The following is a 20,475-nucleotide window of genomic DNA, read 5'->3' on the forward strand; positions in this document are numbered from 1 at the left end:
CAGAGGCAGCATGTCATCATACAAATATGTGCAATATATACAGAGTTAAATACTAGGCTATTTGGGGTGAGTGGGGATGGGAAGGTACTAGCAGCTGGGAGGATCAGGAAAGACCTCACGTAGGAGTTAGCAACTGAGCTGATCTTTTAAGGCAGTGAGGGATTTCTAGTGGCAGAGGTGAGGAGAAATGCATTCCAGGCGTGGGGAGGGGGTGGGGAACAGTCTGGGAAAGGAAATGGAATTCTATGTATGAAGAACAGTTAGAAGGCCAGTTTGGCTACAGATTAGAGTATCTAAAGGAGAATATCATGTAATAAATCCAAAGATACAGGTTGAAGCCAGGTTGTGAAGGACTTAAATACAAAAGCAGAGTTTGTATTTGCTCCTAGCAGTAACAGGGAGTCATGGCAGATTCTGGAGCTGGGTAGTGACATGGTTGTAATTCAGGACCATCACTTTGGAAGCAGTGTGAATGGATGGTTTGTAGAAGGGGGAAAATTTGAAAGCAGGAGTCCAATTATGAGATAATTGGAATAGTTTAAACAAAAAGTGATATAGGTTTTTGACTGAGGTGGTGGCCATGTTAATGAAGAGAAAATGACAGAGATGTTGGGGAGGTGTGATGGAGAAGACTTGATAACTGACAGGACATGTCAGGTGAGTGAGAAATCCAGGCTGACTGGAAATATAATACTCTCAATAGAAATAAGGAAGTTCAAAAGAGGCCTGGGTTTTGAGGGAAAGCTAATGAATTCTGTTTTGGACATGCTGAATTTGAGATGCTTATGGGATACCTTGTTCAAAGTATCCAGCAGGGAATTGGTGATATTGTAGTGGGGCTCAGGAGAAAGTTTGGGTTAGATAAATAGATATGGAAATAATCTGCAGAGAGATGATCATTAAACTCTGGCAGATAATAAGTATAGTATAGAAAGTATAGAGAACAGAGTATAGAAAGAAGAGAAAAGGGCCCAGGATAGAGTGTTGGCCAACACCCACAGGTATTGGTGACTCATGGAAGAGTATTTAACAAAGGAGATGGAGAAGTACACAGGGTCTGGCACACAGTAGGTGCTTAATAAATGTTTACTGACTGACTGATAGAAGGAACAGCCAAGCAGGTAGGAAAAGACCCAAGAGAACAGTGTCATGAAAACTGAGGATCAGAGAGAGTATCCAGGAGGGGAGGTGTTCATGGTGTCAACTGCAAAGAAGTCCAGAAGGATAAAGTCTGAGAAAAGGCACTTGGTTTTAGCAACTGAGGCATCATTGATTTCACATGTATAATCTATATCAAATTGCTTACAGTCTCAGGGATAAGGAAAGGAAGGGAGGAGGAAAGAAGAGGGGAGGGATAAAATTTGGAACTCAAAACTTTTTTTTAAAAAGTTTCGACATTGTTTTAACATATAATTGAAGAGGGAGATCAAATACAATTTTAAAAATCAACAAATAAGCTATCATTGGTAATTTTGGAGAGGGCCGTTTCAGTTTGAGGGATGAGGTTGGAAGGCAGAAGTTGTTCAGCTTTTTAAAAAAGATGAATCGCAAAAAAATGGAACTTCTAGCTTTTGGACAGATATTGCTTAGTTTTTGTTTTTTCAAGATATGGAGACAATTTCTTCATGGTAATTTCCTTTGGCTATGAAAGATTCGACCCAAGTGTTTCATTATAGACTGCAGGGAATGTTTTAATATTAGAGAAGAATCTGGTGTAATAATGATGATCATTGCTAGCATTTATTTCTTTAAGGCTTGCAAAGTGGTTTTCAAATCTCATTGGATCCTCACAACAATTGTGGGCAGGGGGACTAATGTGCTATTATTATCACAGTCGTTTTACAGATGAGGAAACTGTGGCCGAGAGAGGTTAATTAGCTTACCCAGGGTCCCAAAGTTAATACCCGCCTGAGGCTTTTATTGGAACTCAGGTCTTCTGACTTCAGGCCCCGTGCTCCATCCGCTGGATCATGAAGAGCTGAATTTGGACTCAAGAAAGACATAGATTTGAATGTTGCCTCTGATGTTTATTTCTGTAAGGACTTGGACCCCTGAGAACTCTGGTTCTGGAACCCCTTACTATTTTTCCTAGGTCTAGGGCCATTGTTTTGAATAATCAATTATGTAAATCGTTGCCCAATAAAGCACTATTACCAGACCATAAGAGTCACAAATCCAACAGCAAAATCATTTAATTAGGATATATAAGGAATGTGGAGAGCAAGAGAGAATCTTTCTGTGCCCTACTTCCTACACAAATGGGTACAATCCCCTGGCAGTCTCTAGGGAGAGTATAATCAAATGCACTCCAATCCCCACTAATAATCCCAGGACAGCAGAAATTGGCCCTGCAGTTGGCTTCTGCTTTCAGAGCTCATGGCCCTCGGAATAAAGGCCCAGGGTTCAGTGACACGTCTTTCATGGAATTATATGGGAGTCTCTTAGGGCAGGTTGGAGAACTGCCAGAGTCTCAGGGCGAGCTGGAGATCTATGAAGCTTTTATCTAGGGTTGTCAAGATTGTGTCTCTTGGATCAGGGACACCACTGCAGTGGTGCTCTATGGGGCCCCTCATCAGTCTGCCCTTCCCCCTTCCCCAGCCATAGCCAGCTTAAACTTGGCACTCATTAGATACCGCCCTTCAATCTGTCTGCCTAGTGATATCACCACTAGGCAGCCTGCCAGTCAGTCTTCTGGGAAATGTAGTCTAAGGAGCTTCTCCCAATAACTGACATTCTGTTAACCCTAAGAATAATGGGGAATTAAGGCCTGGGGACTTTTCTCATTGATAGTGCCCACTATACTAAGCTCCATGAAGCTTTTTACTGCCTAAGCCTCAGTTTCTTTAACTATAAATGAAAGATTATGATACATGGAGGACCCAGGGTTATGAGGCATCTAAGTGGCACAGTAGATAGATCTCTAGGTCTGGAGTCACAAAGAGCTGAGTTTAAATTCAGTCACAGTTGCTAACCAACTGTGTGACCCTAGGCAAGTCACTTAACCTCTGTCTCAAATCTGTAAAATGAGACCTTTATCATTACATCAAAGTTACTCTTTCAAAAATTACCAAAGATCTCTTAGTTGCCCAATCGAATGACCTTTTCTCAATCCTCATTTTCCTTGACTTCTTTGCAGCCTTTAACACTATTGATCACCCTTTCCTCTTTGATATTCCCCATTTTTTTTGGAGGGGGGAAGGCAAAACAATTGGGGTTAAGCAACTTGCCCAAGGTCACACAGCTAGTAAGTGTCAAGTGTCTGGGACTGAATTTGAACTCGGGTCCTCCTGACTCCAGGGTCAGTGCTCTATTCACTGTGCCACCTCACTGCCCTGATATTCCTTTCCGTCTAAATTATCAGGACCCTAACTCTTTCCTTGTTCTCCTAATTATCTCACTGCTCCTTCCCTGTCTCCTTTGCTGGATCCTCTTTCAGATCACACCCTCTAACTATAGGTATCCCTCAGGATTCTCTCCTTGACCCTGTTCTCTTCTCCAACCCCATACTTCACTTGGTGATCTCATCAGCTCTTGTGAATTTAATTACCATCTCTGTGCTTATGATTCTCAAATCTACCTTTCCTGCCCCTGTCTCTCTGCTGATCTCCAGTCTCACATCTTCAACTTCTCTTTCAGACAGCTCAAACTGGATGTCCATTAGATATCTTAAACTCAATATATTCAAAACAGAAGGCATCTTTTCCCCAACCCTCCACTCCTCCTACCTTCCTTATTACTGTAGAGGGTAACACCATCCTCCTACTTTCTCAGGCTTACAACCTAGGAGTCATGGATGCCTCACTACCTCCCATAACCCAAATCCAAGCTGTTGTGAAGGCCTATTGATTTAATATTTGCAACATCTCTCAGATGTGCTCCTTTCTCTCTTCTGACACTACCACCCCCTATCATGAGTACAGGCCCTTATCACCTCACAGCTTGATTATTACAATAGCCTACTGGTAGGTCTGCCTACCTCAAGTCTTTCCCCACTCCAATCCATCCTCCACTCAGCCACTGAAGTGATATTCCTAAAACTCAGGTCTCATCATGTTCCCCTCTCCCCTCAATAAATGCCAATGGCCTCTTGTTGCCTCCAGGAATGAATTCAAAATTCTCTCTCTGGCATTCAATGCCCTTCATAACCTAGCTCTCTCCCACCTTTCCAATATTCCCCTACCGTACTCCCACATATACTCTTTCATCCAGTGACACTGGACTCCTAGCTGTTCCATGACAAAGACAGTCCAGCTCTTGAGTAGATGCTGTGTCCCTCATTATACTCCATACCTTCATGTCCAATCCCTCCTCCTCTCTCACTGCTGACCTTTCTGGCTTCCTTTGAATCTCAACTAAGATCATGCCTTTTCCAACCCTTTGCAATTTGGTGCCTTCCCTCTGCTCATTATTTCCTATGTAGCTTTTGATTGTTTCATTCTCAAAGAGGACCATAATGACAACACTCTGTTAAGGTCAAGTTACAATGTGCTGGACTGTGACTGATCAGACCAATAGGAGCTCAGAACGCTCTACCTCAGGTGGTGCCCAAATAATCCATGGGAACCTTTGGGGTAGATTCTCTAAACTTGTGCATCTCGCATTTCTTTTGAACTACTTCAATTCTGCTTTGCTCATAGAGCACAGCATCTTCTCTGATGCAAGCATGCCATGCTGAGTCGTCCTGTGCCAGTGTCTCCCACGTCACACAATCAAGTTGTTCTAAAGAGAGACCTTGAGAGTATCTTTGTATCTCTTCTTTTGACCATCTTTGTGTGAGTTCTCCATGGGCAAGCAGAGGTTTGGCATTCAGAACAAACCTTTGCCATGTTTGTCTGCATGTTGTTTCTGGGTTTGGCTTCTTTTTGTATCCCCATTGCTTAGCGTAGTGCCTGGCATATAGAAAGCGCTATAAAAATGTTAGCTATTATTGTTGTTGTAAGAATCAAGTGAGATAATGGATGTTTACTATTATAGTGATATAAATGTAAATGGATATATACTGTGATATCTATTTTATATACAAATTTAAATATAAATCAATATACTTCCTAAGGACGACCCCTTTTTGAGAGTTACCAAGGTGGCACAGTGGATAGAGCAGACAGGTCTTGGAGTCAAGTTCTGCCCCACATGCTCACTAGCTCTAAGACCCTGAGCAAGTTACTTAACCTCTCCCAGACTGCTTCCTCATTTGCAAAAGGAGGATAAAAACAACACCTTTCTTTCCAGGGTTTTTGTGTGACCTTGGGCACTTAATCTCTTTATCCTAATTTTCTCATTTGGGAAACAGGATTAAGAATGGTTTCTACCTCACAGAGATAGGTAGCTGGGAGGCTCAGTGGATAGAGTGCTGGGCCTGAAATCAGAAGACCTGAGTTCAAATCCAGCTTCAGATACTTACTAGTTGTGTGACCCTGGACAAGTCACTTAACCCTGTTTGCCTCAATTTCCTCATCTGTAAAATGAGCTGGAGAAAGTAATGGAAAACCACTCCAGTAGCTTTGTCAGGAAAACCCCAAATGGGATCACAAAGAGCCAAACATGACTGAAAAAATGACTGAACCACACCTCACAGAGTTATCTTGAGGTTCAAATGAGACAACATACAAAATGCTTTCTAAACTCTGAAGTACTCTATAAATATTAGCTATTATCATGGTGGTGATTATTTCACAATTCCTTTCTTCCTGTGTCCTCAGAATTGTCCCTCAAGGCTAGGTCATGAGTCATACCTCTCCTAAGGGACCTTGAAGGGGACGATAAGGAGTGACAAACGTAATTTTAGCTCACACACTTGAAGTTAGGACTCTGCATGAAGTTAACAATTTATGTTAATTGATTTACACATGAACACATAGTAATGTGCAAAAAATCCCCCCCGGGTTTGTTGAGGGGGCGGGGAGAACCAAGATATTTCAGCCCTAGTTAAGCTAAACTGGGGGTGGAAACAATGTCCTGAGGGCAACAGAGGCAAATAACCCAGTGAACTACAGGGAAGTGATCGTTCTCCGAGAAGTTGAGGAGGAACTAAATCCAGATGCTTTTCTGAGGCCTCTGTAATAACACAGAAGGCACTTACTGCTGCCCACACTCCCCCCACCCCGCCCCGCCCCAACCCCATCCCCAGGTCTTCAGTTTCCACTATCTGAAAAATAATAGCTTCCATGTGTCCAGCGCTTTCCCCATAATAAACCAATTCCTGTTTTAGAGAGGGTAAAACTGAGGCTTAGAGAGTTCATTTCATGGAATCATACGTTTGGTGCATGCCCAGACCACCTAAAATGGTGTCACCTATGTGGGACATGCTTCAGACATGATCCTGGGAGACAGGAATACTTTGGTACATGACTGGACATTCTTCACTGGGCTACCATGGGGTTGAAAGCAGACATTTTTCCACGGGTTGCAAAGCCAGAACTGTCTGTATTTTAAAATCTAACTAAACACAGTTGCTCTCTCCCACACTTCTGGGGTGAAGGATTCACTTCATGTGGTCATGAAAGACCACTCCTTCATGTACCAGGGGAGGACCTGAGGGCCACCTTCCCCTTTCCTTTGGCCATATGACTTGGACAATACGGATTGGGATTTTGGTCTCCTACCTTCGTCCTTTTTGGTTCTAGGTGCGCAGAGTAGAGTACTGATCAAGATTTTTGAGCCAGGGGGATATTAGAGCCCAGAATTATGGATCAGACATTGTACGTAGCCCAGCAAGAAGATTCTGAGAAGTTAGGGCCAGGATACAAGCCTAGGGGGAGATTTGGACTTGAACTTGATGGGACTAATGCTATGCAGGAACCAAGTTAAACTCTGAGTCTAATCTCCATCCCTTCCCCAGAGATCAAGGTGATATAGAAGGGATTATACCCTACCAAGTATGTGGGGGGGGGGGGGTAGTTTACAGGGAATTTTTATGTTTATTCTTTGAAACAATCTTTTGCAAAAGCTAATCTGATATAAGTAGTTAATGGAATTAAGGTATTTGGATCCCTATAACTGGGAGAACATAGCTGATAGGGACTCTAGCCAATGTCTGAGAGGAGAGGCTCTCCTAAACCCCTAAGTGTTGAGGTCAGGGAACCATATGTTATGGTTTGGGGTGCTTAGGACCCCAAAATACCAATACCCTGGGTCCTGCTCAAATGAATTCAACTCAAGTCTTCTATTAGCCAAAGAAAAACAAAATTTATTTAAGATTCACCATATTGGGTTAACTCTTAAGAAGCCTCACCATTTGTGAGGCTTCTATCGACAAGTGGGCCAGATTGAATCTGAGTTAGATAGAATCTGAGTACCTTCATGGAGACAAAAAGGATTTTATATACAGAAAGGCTGTGGGAGGGATCTGGGGATGGTCTAGTAGTCTAGCGTGATGAGAGGAGGGGTTTAAGGAGAGTCTTGAGGAGGAATCTAAGGGGGATCTTGACGGAACTGCGATAACTAGAGGTCAGAACCAAGAGAGTGGGATTTTGAGGTGAACAAGGGTGGGAAACAGCTGGACACAAGCAGGAGGTAACAGACTATGGAGGTCTAGGGTGGGTTAAGGGTACTTTATAGAATCAAGGATGGGAAGCAGTCAAAGACAACTGGACAAAGCAATAATGAAAGACAGCCTCAAATCAAGTGGGAAGATTCATGAAAGAGTTCAGGGGGGTTCCCAGAGTCTGTACCCCATCATAAATGTACAACAGAATGAGTATATAATCTATGCTGTTAAAATGCTGAGTGTGAAGGGGAATATGTGGAATAAGATAAGAAAGATTGGTAGAAAGCAGATTTTAGAAGGTCCACAGTAGAATAACAAACTACAACATTTGTATTTTATTGTAGAGGTAGTAAGAATCCCATAAGCTTCATGAACTGAGGACTTATATGGTTTTAGGAATATAGTTTGTCAACTTGTATTACATCAGGATGCCAAATATAGAAAGGCAGGTTCCGTATACGACAAAATAGTCATAGCAGAACTTTTTGTGGAAGCAAAAAATTAGAAAAGTAGATGCTCTACACACAACCTATAACAGATTGCTTGCCATCTTGGGGAGGGGGTAGAGAAGAGAGGAAGGGAGAAAAATTTGGAACTCAAAACCTTTCAAAAAATGAATGTTGAAAATTGTCTCTATATGTAATTGGAAAAAATAAAATAGTATTTAAATTTTTTTTTTTAAAAAGAATGGATGCTCATTTATTGGGAGATGAATGAACAAAATACAGTATGTAAACAAGATGAAATATTATTGTGATATAAGAAACCAGTATGAGGAATTCAGAGAAATATAGAAATACTTCTGTAACAAAGGTAAGCAATCCCCTTAAGACTGTTTCCAAATTATTTTGAGAATCTATTCAATTTGGGTTCAATATGCTCAGTCTCAAGAAATGCTTCTGTTTTAGACTGAGCTATTAAAAAGTATTCATTTTGACCTCAGAGAGATAGGACTGGACCTGTGCTATCACTGATATAAGTAGCTCCTGGTAGTCATTTCCCCCTATCATTTCAGTTGGCATTTATAGTCTTAGAAAGTTACCTGAGAGTGTGAAGAAACTAAATGACTTGTCCAGGATAACACAACCAGAAAATTTTGATTTTTCCTGACTTAGAACATTTTAGTTAGACTAGGGAAAAATAGTCCTATCAAAAGGTATGCAAATGCTGGCAGCATAAACTGTGTCAGACGCAATCCCTTATCATGGTCAAGGTTCTCCTTACTCCCACTCTGGCATTCAGACAACAGGGTGGCTCAGAGTCCAGATAACTGCCAGTTAGGCTATGTCTCGTAACACTTAGAACAATTCTCAGTCTAAGGACAATGTTAAGACAGGTTGTAGAGCTTGCCACATACACTCCTCACACACATGGCTTCTCATCCAGCTTGCTGATTCCTTTTCCCACCAAAGCCTGGGGTAGTCTCATAGCTGCTGGGATATGTGTGGATAGATAATATCTCAGATGCTGTTTACTGGTCTGGACTGAGGTGGAAAGTTGCTTCACCAGACTACTCTGTCCATTGTGGGCAGGGGAGAGATTACTGGCTATTCCACCATCTTTGGGGAAGGAGTCACAGCTCTAGTATACCTGGTATCAGTCATACTTTTCCTCTCTCCCACAATGTCATTTTCCTTTTGCTCTCCTTGTGTCTTTCATTGCTTCCTCCATCATTAGCCTTGCTTGAAAAGGCCAAGGTCTCCTTCTGCATCCTGGGTCATCTCCAGTTGTCCTAATCCATATCTGGTCACTGGACCCAGATGACTCAGGAGGAGAAAGTGAGACTGTTGATTCTGCACAAGCCTTCCCTCACTTAAATCCAATTCACTTGCATGTCATGGCATCACCTTCCTGATGTCATGGCCCTCTTTGAGAACGAAGAACAAATAATAGCTAACCAATCTGATCCCTACCTCAAACATCAGACACCAAGCATCTCAAGAAGGGCAATCAGTGCTATATTGAGAACTTCAAGACTCCATAAAATGCTCCTCTATACATAGGTATGAACTATGATGCGGAGAAAATAGAACCAGGAGGGTAAAATATGCAAAGGCTAGAATAATGTGAATGGATGAGAGGGGAACCTCACTAAACGATAGCTAATCTTGGATTTATGCAAAGGCAAGTCTTGGATCTAGAGGTCAGTTAATGAAACAGAGATCCATGTTGGTAGAAAGGGACATTTTAATGTTGCATACTCTGGCATTGCAATTGTGTGTTGGTCAGTTTTGCTTATTATAATAAATAATATCTTCACCTAGGAAGAAGAAAACCACACAAGAGGTACTCTCTACATGTGAACATATACAGGTAAAAAAGGTGATGGGGGAGGTGACTGAAGGGAATCCCTCACCCTGTAATATCTTCACTCGCTTGAAAGGTGGTAGAGAGGAGAAGTAAATATGAAAGAGTACTTGGTTTTAAAGCATGTCAAACCCATCTCCCCTTTCAAGAGGAAAAACAACCCCAGAGTAAGTGGGCTTAGGGCAGCGAGGTGGCATGGTGGATAGAGTGCCAGGCCTAGAGTCAGGAAAACTCACCTGCCTGAGTTCAAACCTGGCCTCAGATACTTACTAGCTGTGTGACTCTGGGCAAGTCATTTATCCTTGTTTGCCTCAGTTTCCTCATCTGGAAAATGAGATGGAGAAGGAAATGGCAAACTATTCCCATATCTCTGCCAAGAAAACCCCACATGGGGTAACAAAAAGTTGGACATGACTGAAATGACTGAACAACAAAAGTGAACGTAATGTTGGTAATTTTCAGTTGACTTAAGGTCTATTGTCTGTTACATTTTATGACTAGGCTAGAAATTTTCCCCAAGAGTCACATACCTCTATTTTATTAAACAGAAATTGGTGAATCTCAGAGAAGTCACAGATTACAGGAAAATCCCATTTAGACAAACAATGTTATGGGTAAATGTGCCATTGTCCAATGGGTCAATCTTCACCATAATAATAGTTAGCATTTATATAATGCTTACTATATGCCAGATATATGCTAAATACTTTATGAATTTACTCATTTGATCCTCACAAAAATCTTGGGAGGTAGGTACTACTATTATCCACATTTTACAGTTGAGGAAACTGAAGCGAATAGCCTACGCTTACACAGATAGTAAGTGTCTGAAGCCAGATTTGAACTCCTAAAGATGAGCCTTCCAGATTCCAAACCTAATACTCTATTCACTGCACCACCTAGATGCCCCATTCTGCTTGCTTTACTCTGCCTCAATTCATACATGGTTTCATTTAAACCATCTCCTTCCATCATTTCTTGTGACACAATGGTATTTCATTACATTTACATATTTGTTCAACTATTCTCCCACTGATGGGTGACCCCTTTAATTTGGTCTTTGCCACCACAAAAAGAACTACCATTAACATTTTTGTGCGTATGGGTCCTTTTTTTCTTTTTTTGATTTCTTTAGTATATAGATCTAATAGTGAGTGGCACCACTGGGTCAAAGGATACATGCACTTTTCCTACAACAATCCCTTTAAATGAGCTCTCCAGGCAAGGATTGACCTCATGGCTCCTAACCAGCGAGCAGCCACGGGGTAGCAGCCACACTGCTGCTTATAAGAGCAGATCCTTTCCAAAATAATTCTCATGTGGATTTCAAGGGAAGAAAGTTTAAGCAAGAAGCCCCTGCCAAGGTATTCAATAGGAGTAGGGCACTAGAGGAAAGGGCACATTTTAGATGAATGGAATGCCCAGTCTCTCTCTGACAGAGGTAATACTGAGGGGTAATTAATCAAGCAAGTCCATGTGCCCAACCTGGCACACTCCCACAACTATCCCCTCCCACTCTGGCATCCTCCATCTGATTTGGCCATGGGTTTTCTTCCCCTCTGCTTTCACCCATGCCTGGGTCTGCCTTATGCTAAATAGAATGTTTTCTCTGCTGATTTCACTAGCTAACATTCTAGCTTTCTCCAGCCTTTCATTGCCAAGCTTCTAGAATATATATTCTGTGACTACTTAGTCAGCATTGCTTGCCTTTCCTAATTAAATCCTTGTAATCCGCTTTTGATTCCACTTCTTTGGCCTCCACTACTCCCATCCCACCCCCTACTCTTATTGAAAATGCATCATAGGATGTATTTTTAAATGTTTTAAGAAAATTAACATCAAAAATCAATACAACCACTTAACCTTACTTAGAAATGAGTTACATTAAAAATGAATTAATATCATAACTTTTTTTTTCCAGTCATTCCCTCTAAGACTTCATCAGGATTCTTTTTCCATTCATTCATATTCATTTTCCCTCTGGTACATGGTTGAAATTGGAATGGATTAGGCTCATGAGATTTCAATCTGGAAGGTCCTTACGAGATTATGTAGTCCAACCCTTCTCATTTTACAGATGAAGAAACTAAGACCCAAAGGAGATGACATAGATAGCAAAGAGCAGAGTTGAACCAGAAGTCTTACATCCAAAGCACTGTTCTTTTTACTGTATTATGCTACTAGTGATGATCTCCCTCCAGGTAACTCCAAGGTCACTTCTTGCCCTAGCATTTATCAATATTCACTGCCTTCCACTTTTTAAAAATGATCACTTCCCTTGACACCCATGATCTCTCTTGACTGGTTCTCCTCTTAAATTTCTGTCCACTCTGCTTTATTCTTTGCTACAATTCCCTGGATTAGAACTGTGGAATTCTCTAAGGCCCTGTGTTTGGTTTACTGTCTTCTCCCTATATATTCTTGCCCAACGAGAAATTCTCTCTCTCTCTCTCTCTCTCTCTCTCTCTCTCTCTCTCTCTCTCTCTCTCTCTCTCTTCTCTCTCTCTCTCTCTGGCAATCAGAGTTAGGTGACTTACCCATAGTCTCACACAGCTAGTAAGTGTCCAAGGCCAGATTTGAATTCAGATCCTCCCGACTCTAGGGCCAGTGCTCTCTCCCCTGCTCCATATAGCTGAAAATTATTCATTCTCACAACTTCAGCTATCATCTTTATTCATGTAAATGACCTCCAAGTCTACTTAACCCTTGACCTCATACCTGTGTTCTAATTACCTTGGAGATACTTCTGTTTAGATGCCCTAGTTATCCTCTAGTTCAACAAATATTAAATTGAACTTATTATGGGACCAGTGCTGGAAGAGATCTTAAATATCAACTAGTCCAACTCTACCCCCAAACTCCCCCACACCCTTTTTTAAGGTGTAGTCTCTGGTGTCTCCTCTGTGAACTCCATGGACTTGGACTCAAATGATAGGAACTTTCAATGGCAACGGGTTAGTTTGTCCCCCATTCAGTCTCTATACTGGGAATTTCTTCAGTTAACACAGGCCTGGATTTTTAGTTGCCCAATATCCTAACAGGCCTAGGCAAAGAACCCTGTAAAAGTAAAGATTTAATCAGGACAGAAATTAATATCAAAGTAACAAAAAATGTATCAGCCATATTGTCAAATGAGTACAGTATCTTTCCCATTCTTTTCCTTTCTCCCACAAGCAAATTTCAACTAAATTCAACATGCATTTTTTTTAAATCATTTATTTATTTTTAACATTCATTAAATTTTTTTTTTGAGTTCCAAATTCTCTCCCTCCCTCCTGCCCTTTCCCCACCCTTTGGAAAGGCAAGAAAATTTGATATTGATCATACAGTTGAAGTCATGCAATAAACATGCATTTATTAAGCACTGTGCTAGAAGTTGGGTACCCAGAAATGAAAATAAAACAGTCGTATCTCTCAAAGAGCAATCATTTTAACTAGAGAAACTATTTGCATACAGGTAAGTAAATGGAAGATAAATTTTTGTTGTTGTTCAGTTGTGTTCAACTCTCTGTGACTTGTCTGTAGTGTCTTCTTAGCAAAGATACTGGAGTGGTGTGCCATTTCCTTCTCCAGTGTGCCCCTGTTTTACAAATGAGGAACTGAGGCAAATATTGGTTGAGTGACTTGCTCAGGGTCACCCAACTAGTAAGTGTTTGAAACCAGATTTGAACTCAGGTCTTCCTGACTTCAGGCACAGTGCTCTATCCACCGAGCTACTCAAATAAATTCTAAGCAAATACAAAATATTTTGGTGAGTCAGTAACAACTAGAGGACCCAGAAAAGTCTCACCTGGGAGCGAAGCCTCATGAAAGTAGCTAGTGATTCCAAGAGGCAAAGGGGAAGAAGAAGAGGGAAAGGCCTGGGTAAAGAAGGACACTGGAACATGAGATGGAACGTCATATAGACGAGGTATTGTAATAGCCTGGAGGAAGGTGAGGGTAAATAAGGCAAAATCATATAAAATCATGCTAGAAAGAATTGGAGCTAGATTGTGAAGGGCTTTAAATGCCCCAAAAAGGCATTTGAATTTTATCCTTGAGGCACTAGGGGGACATTGACATTTCTTGAGCAGGAGAATGCCATGATCAGACACATGCTTTAGGAATACTGACTCAGCAGGTGTTGGAATGGCAGATGAGAGAGTGGAGACAAATTAAGAGGCTATTATAATAGTCCAGATGAGGTGATACAGGCTTGAATTAAGCAGTGGTTGTATGAGTGGAAGAGAAAAGAACAACCATGAGATGTTATAAAGGTGGATTCACCAAGATTTGACAACTGATTGGGAGGTGAGGCAGGAACAGGGGAAAGAAAGAAAAGGATCAAGGATGAGTCTATGATTACAAACCTGGAGGACTGTAAGGGTGGTGCTGATGTACGGTAATTTCAGTCATGCCTGACTCTTCATGATCCCCTTTCTGAGGTTTACTTGGCAAAGATACTGGAGTGATTTGCCATTTCCTTCTCCAGCTCATTTTACGGGTGAGGAAGTGAGGTAAACAGGGTTAAATGACTTGCCTAAGATCACACAGGTGGTAAGTGTTTGAGGATGGATTTAAACTCAGATCTTCCTGACTTCAGTCCCAGTGTTCTATCTTCTGTGCCACCTAGCTGCCCAAAAAGCTGCCCATTTCTATGGAGGTAGTATCCTCCACAGAAATAGGGGAGTTAGGGAAAAGGATGAGATTAGGAGAAACATTAATGAGATTGGTCCTGGAGCTCCCTTAAACTCACTACTCTGGTAATAAAAACACAGATTTGGTCTTCATCTAGCTGGAGGATACTCCTGGAAGGTCCAAGAGCCAAGGACTTCACTAAACGGTTGAGCCTGTGTCCTGGATGGCTTTTTTCCTCTACTCTATGCACAGCTGGTCTCTCACCATGTGGCTTTTCCTTTTAGCCTCTCCCTGGAGATTCTCATGCTTATTTTGCCATAGACACAGCTCAATATTCACCCAACCTGTCATTTCCATAATACCTTGGCCTTTTTTTCCCTCTTCTATTTCTCATATCTATTACTCTTCCCTCCTGTGGTGGGAAAAACTTTTCTTAACTGTGTACTTATAGGGTGGGCAATGCAAACCTCCACTAACCTTTTGCAAAAACTTCTCTTTCTCATCATTTAACCAGATGGAGGACCAGAGCAAGCTTCTTCAGAACCTGGGGAAAAATCACTTTCCCCCATTCACAGGCAGCAAGCCTCTCTTCTTTTTAAGGAGGGAAGAGAGAGTTCTACACAGGCTTCTTTCTTTCCTCCACTCTGAAGAGCTGACAGCTACATATATAAGAAAACTGAGGCCTAAGCAAATGAAGCAACTTACCGAAGGTCATACCACTCACTGGCTGGTAGTAGAACAGAGCCAAGAACCAACATCTTGGGAATACCAACTCAAATGGTCTTCTTGCAAGTACATCATAGAGATTCTTCACAATTTTCCTGTCTCTGTCAATTATTGAAATCTCTCATGCTAGAAAACATATCATTATCACGCCAGCATTTAGAGGCATGATAGGGACAAACAGAGGTTAGGTCACTTGTCTAGGTGATCCTTGGTTAGATGTGAACCTCAGCTTTTTTGACTCCAGGCCTCCGAACCCTGTCTACCCCAATGCCTTAGACTAAGGATATCTTCATATGTTCTCTGATAGGCAAGATGAGGGAAGTCTCTTCCAGGAGATAGGGTAGTCTTAGGTTAGTGGAGACATTTGGCATGCACTGACTGTCTTTAGAGAGGTTTACTCGTAGGGTGTTGGCAGAGGCAGAGATATGACCACACCTTTAATTGTAGACCACTATATAGCAGGGGAACTTAGCCAAGCCTGACACAAATTTGACTTTTCCCTCTCCTTCACCCTTTCCATCCAAGCTGTTATTAAATGCTATTATTAAATTCTTTCTATGTCTGTCAGAGTCAGCCCTTTCTTACCACTTCCCCTGACACCACCCTGTACCAGGTCCTCTTCATCTCCTGTCTGGACTGTTGTAACAGAGAGTCTATGGGATGTGGTTACATCTGGTCTCTGTGCCTTCTTTTAATCCATCCTGCATATTGTTAAAGGCTGAATTTTCCCCAAATATGCCCTGACTTTGATTATAGGAAACAAACCTTAAAGCAGAAGACCTGGGTTTGAATCCGAGTTCTGATCATTACTTAGTCTGTGTGGTCCTGGAAAAGTCACTTTACTCCTGTGGATTTTGGTTTCCTCATCTATAAATGGTAGGAATAATACTTCTACCTATCTCCTAGGGACAACACCAAGAAGAATCTATACAGTACTTTAAGGTTTGGAAAGTGGCTCATGTGTTAGCTCACTTGATCCTCACAGCAATCCAGCAAGGTAAAATATTATCCCCATTTTTTAGATGAGAAAACTGTGTCTGAGAAATTAAATAACTTACCTAGAGTCACACAGCTTCAGTAAGTCTGAAGTCAAACTTGAACACAGGACTTCCTGACCCTAAGTCTGGCACTCTATATACTATGCCACCTTCCTATCTAGTGAATTGTGAGGAAAGTGCTTTGTTAACCTTAAAACCTTACGCAAGTTGCTGTTCTTATGCCACATTCCCTACACTGACCCTTCATTGCCTTCCTTTTCATGTACGAATGCCCTTGTCTGGCTTTCAAGATCCTCTATGTATTTGGGTTCCCCCTTTCCTATATAGTCCTATCCATTACTGCTCTCACAAACCTTTGGTTCCAGACTCAATGGCCCACCATGTGCCTTTGGAATGGTTTCTTTTTTATCTTCTATGTGTCCAAATCACAGTCATCCCTCAAGGTTAACGACCATGCCAATGAAGGATCCTTTGATAAATTTATCTCTTGTGAGCTCTTACTGCATCTAATCAGCTACTGTTGCCTAAATACTTCATAAATATATATATATATACACACACACATATACATATATGTATATGTCTATATATACACATCTATATGCACATACATATATCCATATATGTATATATACACACACACGTATACATATGTGTGTGTATCTTGTTTCTCCAGTTAGATTGTAAATTCCCAGGGGCAAGGACCATAACCTGTACCTGTTCACAAAGGAGACATTCAACAGATTTTTACTGGATATTTGGAACAAGAGACTAGGAAGGCACTTTCTCTCTGGGCCTTAATTTTTTCATCTAGACTCATTACTTCTAGACACACCTGCTAGATACAGAATCATGGAATTGAACTGGATTATTTCAAAGACCTCTTTAGACTTAGTAGGGAGAGTCATTGTGGGCCTCAGAGTCAGGATTAAGTCAGTTCAAGCTCTGGGGCTTACTAGCTGTGTGGCCTTGGCCACATAACAACCTCTCTAAATTTCATTTTTTTCATGTACACAATGAGGATATTAATACTTGTCCTACCTCTCAGGGTTACGGTAGAGACATAAGTCATTTTTCTTATTCTGTGATTCTAATATAAATCAGAAATGGAAGTTTTCAAGTTCGATGGTATAGATGGAGAGTTTAAAAAGATGTTAAAGGTTTTTCAGCCCAACTTTACACAGGTGAGGAGAATTAGGCCAAATGAGCTGAACTGTTTTGCTCAAGGTCACATAGGTAGTAGGATCATAAATTTAGACTTGCAAGGGACCTTTGATATCACTGAGTCAAATTCCCTAGTTTTACAGATGAAGAAATTGAGGCACAGACAGATTGTTGACTTGTCCGTGGTTACACAGCTAGTAAGTGACTACGGTAGGATCAGGAGCTTAAGTCTTCCTGACTCCAAGTCCAGGACTGTACCCACAACAGGGATCTGAACCTAAGTCCTCTGTTCCTATTATGAACACTTTTCCCATTGCACCATATGTCCAGGTAATGGTGATAAAGTCAGTGTCTTTATCTTCGTTAATTTCCCATTTTTTGGTATCAGCAATTGATTTAAATTGGTCGGGTTGGAGTACTATAATTACACAGAGCTTTTTTTTCTCATCTTTATCCTGTCTTCCAGTTTGGTATTGATGCTGATCTAAACATTGGTGATCTGAACACACCCTGGTAACTAATTTTGAAGTGGCTTTTATATTAATGACTATTCATTTACTATCAACATGTAGTGAATTACACTTTTGGGGTGCTGTTGTTCTGTACTCCTGGCATCCAGCAATTATTAATTTTCTTCTTGCATAAGTATTTAAAATGTATAAGCATGAAGCTTTTAAGTCATTTATAAGCTTTTATCTCTTAAATTTTGTGATCCCATATTCTCTTTCCAACCTAGCTTCCACTGTCATCCTCATGCCCACCTTCACAGTGAGATAATTAAGACATACAATGGCAATTTATGGATAATTTTAAATAGTTAAATAATTTAATACTGTATAATTGTTAATCATTTAAAATGGTAAAATTATGCTCTATAACCCCACAAAATGATAATAAACATGTTGATTATATAGGTGTCAGGGGTGTAGAGGGTATATACATGCCCATAAAAATATGGCATGGCACTCTTAAAAAATGACTAAGGAAGTTTGAACTGAGGCTTTCTTTTCTGTTAGGTAAATTTCCTGATAGCAAGGAGGGTCATTTCAAACCACCCTGTGACCCTCAGGACTCTGCTCAAAGCATTGTAGTACAGTAGGTGCTTAATATGTGTTTGTTGTTGATGATTCAATTCATTTATTTTGTGCTTCCTGCATGTAAAACAGTATGCCCCATGCTGAAGATACAAATGTAGATAAGAAACAGAACCTTCTTACAAAGTATTTACAATCCAGTGAGGTGAAGGACAAATGTTAAGTAACTGAATCTCTGAAAGGTGAGATAATTGCAAAACAAAACTACTTACTATTCAAAATTTGTAAAGCAAAAGATCTCCTTTACCCTGGAAGGGTTAGGGTTAGGGAGGCCAGTCAGGGAAGGTTTCACAGAGGGAGTGACCCCTAAGTTGAACTTTTGAAGAAGAGGAGCAGCTTTAGCAGATGGAGATAGGAGCCAGGAGCAGGGGCTGGAATGTAGAGAAGGAGTTCATTCCAGGCCAGAGGAATGGTGTGTATGGGGTGAGCAAGAAGGACTCTGGTGAGAGGGCTTGCCAAGCCCTTTCAGAATTGTTCATCCACCATTGTTGCCCACATTCAATCAACGCTCCCCTGTGACTCCAAGAAGCTGTAGCATGCATAGCAGCTGCACCCAGGTAAACCATCTTGGCAGATGAACTAACCAGGTTGAGGATAATGGAAGGGCCAGAAACCTGTTAGCAAATTAGAGCACTTAGAGCTTGCTCAGACTTAGAAGATGCCAAGGTCACCCACTGCACCCTAGGCTATTGCCAGTCATCTTGACTTCTATCCTGCCAATGGATTCCCATGACTCTGGAAGAGAAAGTGAGGCTGACAACTTTGTGCAACTCTGCCTCACTTAAATCCAGTTCATGCAGGATGCATGCAAGATATTGCCCTGTGATTGGTCCTCTTCAAAAACAAAGGACAAGCAACAACAATGGGGTGAGCACAGGAGAGAACAACGGAGGAGAACAAGTACATAAAGTAGTCCAGTTTGGTTAGATCATGAACTATATGAATGATGAGTTCAGAAATGCAGGTTAGAACAAGGTTGTAGAAGACCTCGAGTACCACTATACTTTACTTAGCAGGCAGTGGGGAAACACTGAAAATTTTTAGTAGAATTGTACATAAAAGGTACTTAATAAATGTTTAATTGATTAGTTATTGATAAAAGAGTAGCATGATCAAGGTGGTATATTAGGAAGGTTCAGGCAGTGCTGGGGAGGAAGGAAATCAAATAGACCTGAGGCAGGGAGTCAAGTTAGGATGTTATGACTGTCTTGATGAAAAGAGATGAAGACATAAACTAGTGGAATGAGTGTAGGATTGAATAAGTGAGGATAGATGCAAGAAATACTGCAGAGCTAGAATGGGCAGGAATTGACAACCTATCAGATATGTAGGGTGATGGGGAGAAGAGAGTCAAAGTTTACTATAGTATTATAAGTCTGGATGACTGAGAAGATGGTAGTGTCATTGAAGGAAATTGAAAAAATGAGTGAGAAGGGCAGGTTTTGAGAAAGACATAATGAACCTAGTTTTAGCTATGTTGAATTTTAAGTATAAGTAGATTATCTAGGTGGAGATAGCTGGCCAATATTTGGTAATATAGTATGGTGCTCAGGGGATAGGTGGGGAATGAAAACAAAGATGTGGGAGTTATTTACATAGACATGATAATTAAAACCATGGGAGTAGATGAATTGTGGAAGGGAGAGGGAGCATAGAGAAGAGAAGAGGCTGAGGCATAACCTTGGGTGTTATCCTCATTTAAAGAGGACTTGGAGGTTGAGGTGACAGCACAGGACACTGAGAAAGAGGATAAAAAGAAAACCACATAAGTGAAGGTAATAGAAGGAAAGAGAGTTGGCTCTCAGTTCTCCCAAGCTCCATGTCAGGATCTGCTGCTGCAGGTGCATTCCTGAGACAAGATGGTGAAGGTCAGAGTCAACAGATTTGGTCATATTGGGCTCATGGTTACCAGCACTGCATTCAACTCAGATGGAGTAGACATTGTGGCCACCAGTAACCCATCCATTGACCTCAACTACATGGTTTTTGTGTTCTAATATGATTCTGCTCATGGCGAGTTCAAGGGCACTCTCAAGACTGAGAATGGAAAGGTAGTGATCAGTGGAAAAGCCATTACCATCTT

At 41.1% G+C, this 20,475-nt stretch overlaps 1 long non-coding RNA gene across 1 annotated transcript; it reads left to right on the top strand.

The window, feature by feature from the left end:
• Positions 1–259: 259 nt before the first annotated feature.
• Positions 260–15,655, top strand: LOC140498271 (uncharacterized). The gene is made up of 4 exons (XR_011965046.1): positions 260–657; positions 8,173–8,299; positions 9,751–9,799; positions 14,925–15,655. It is a non-coding gene; the product is annotated as an uncharacterized lncRNA (long non-coding RNA).
• Positions 15,656–20,475: the final 4,820 nt, after the last annotated feature.

The sequence above is a fragment of the Notamacropus eugenii genome, chromosome 4 (genome assembly GCF_028372415.1).
Source record: "Notamacropus eugenii isolate mMacEug1 chromosome 4, mMacEug1.pri_v2, whole genome shotgun sequence".
NCBI classification, from domain to species: domain Eukaryota; kingdom Metazoa; phylum Chordata; class Mammalia; order Diprotodontia; family Macropodidae; genus Notamacropus; species Notamacropus eugenii.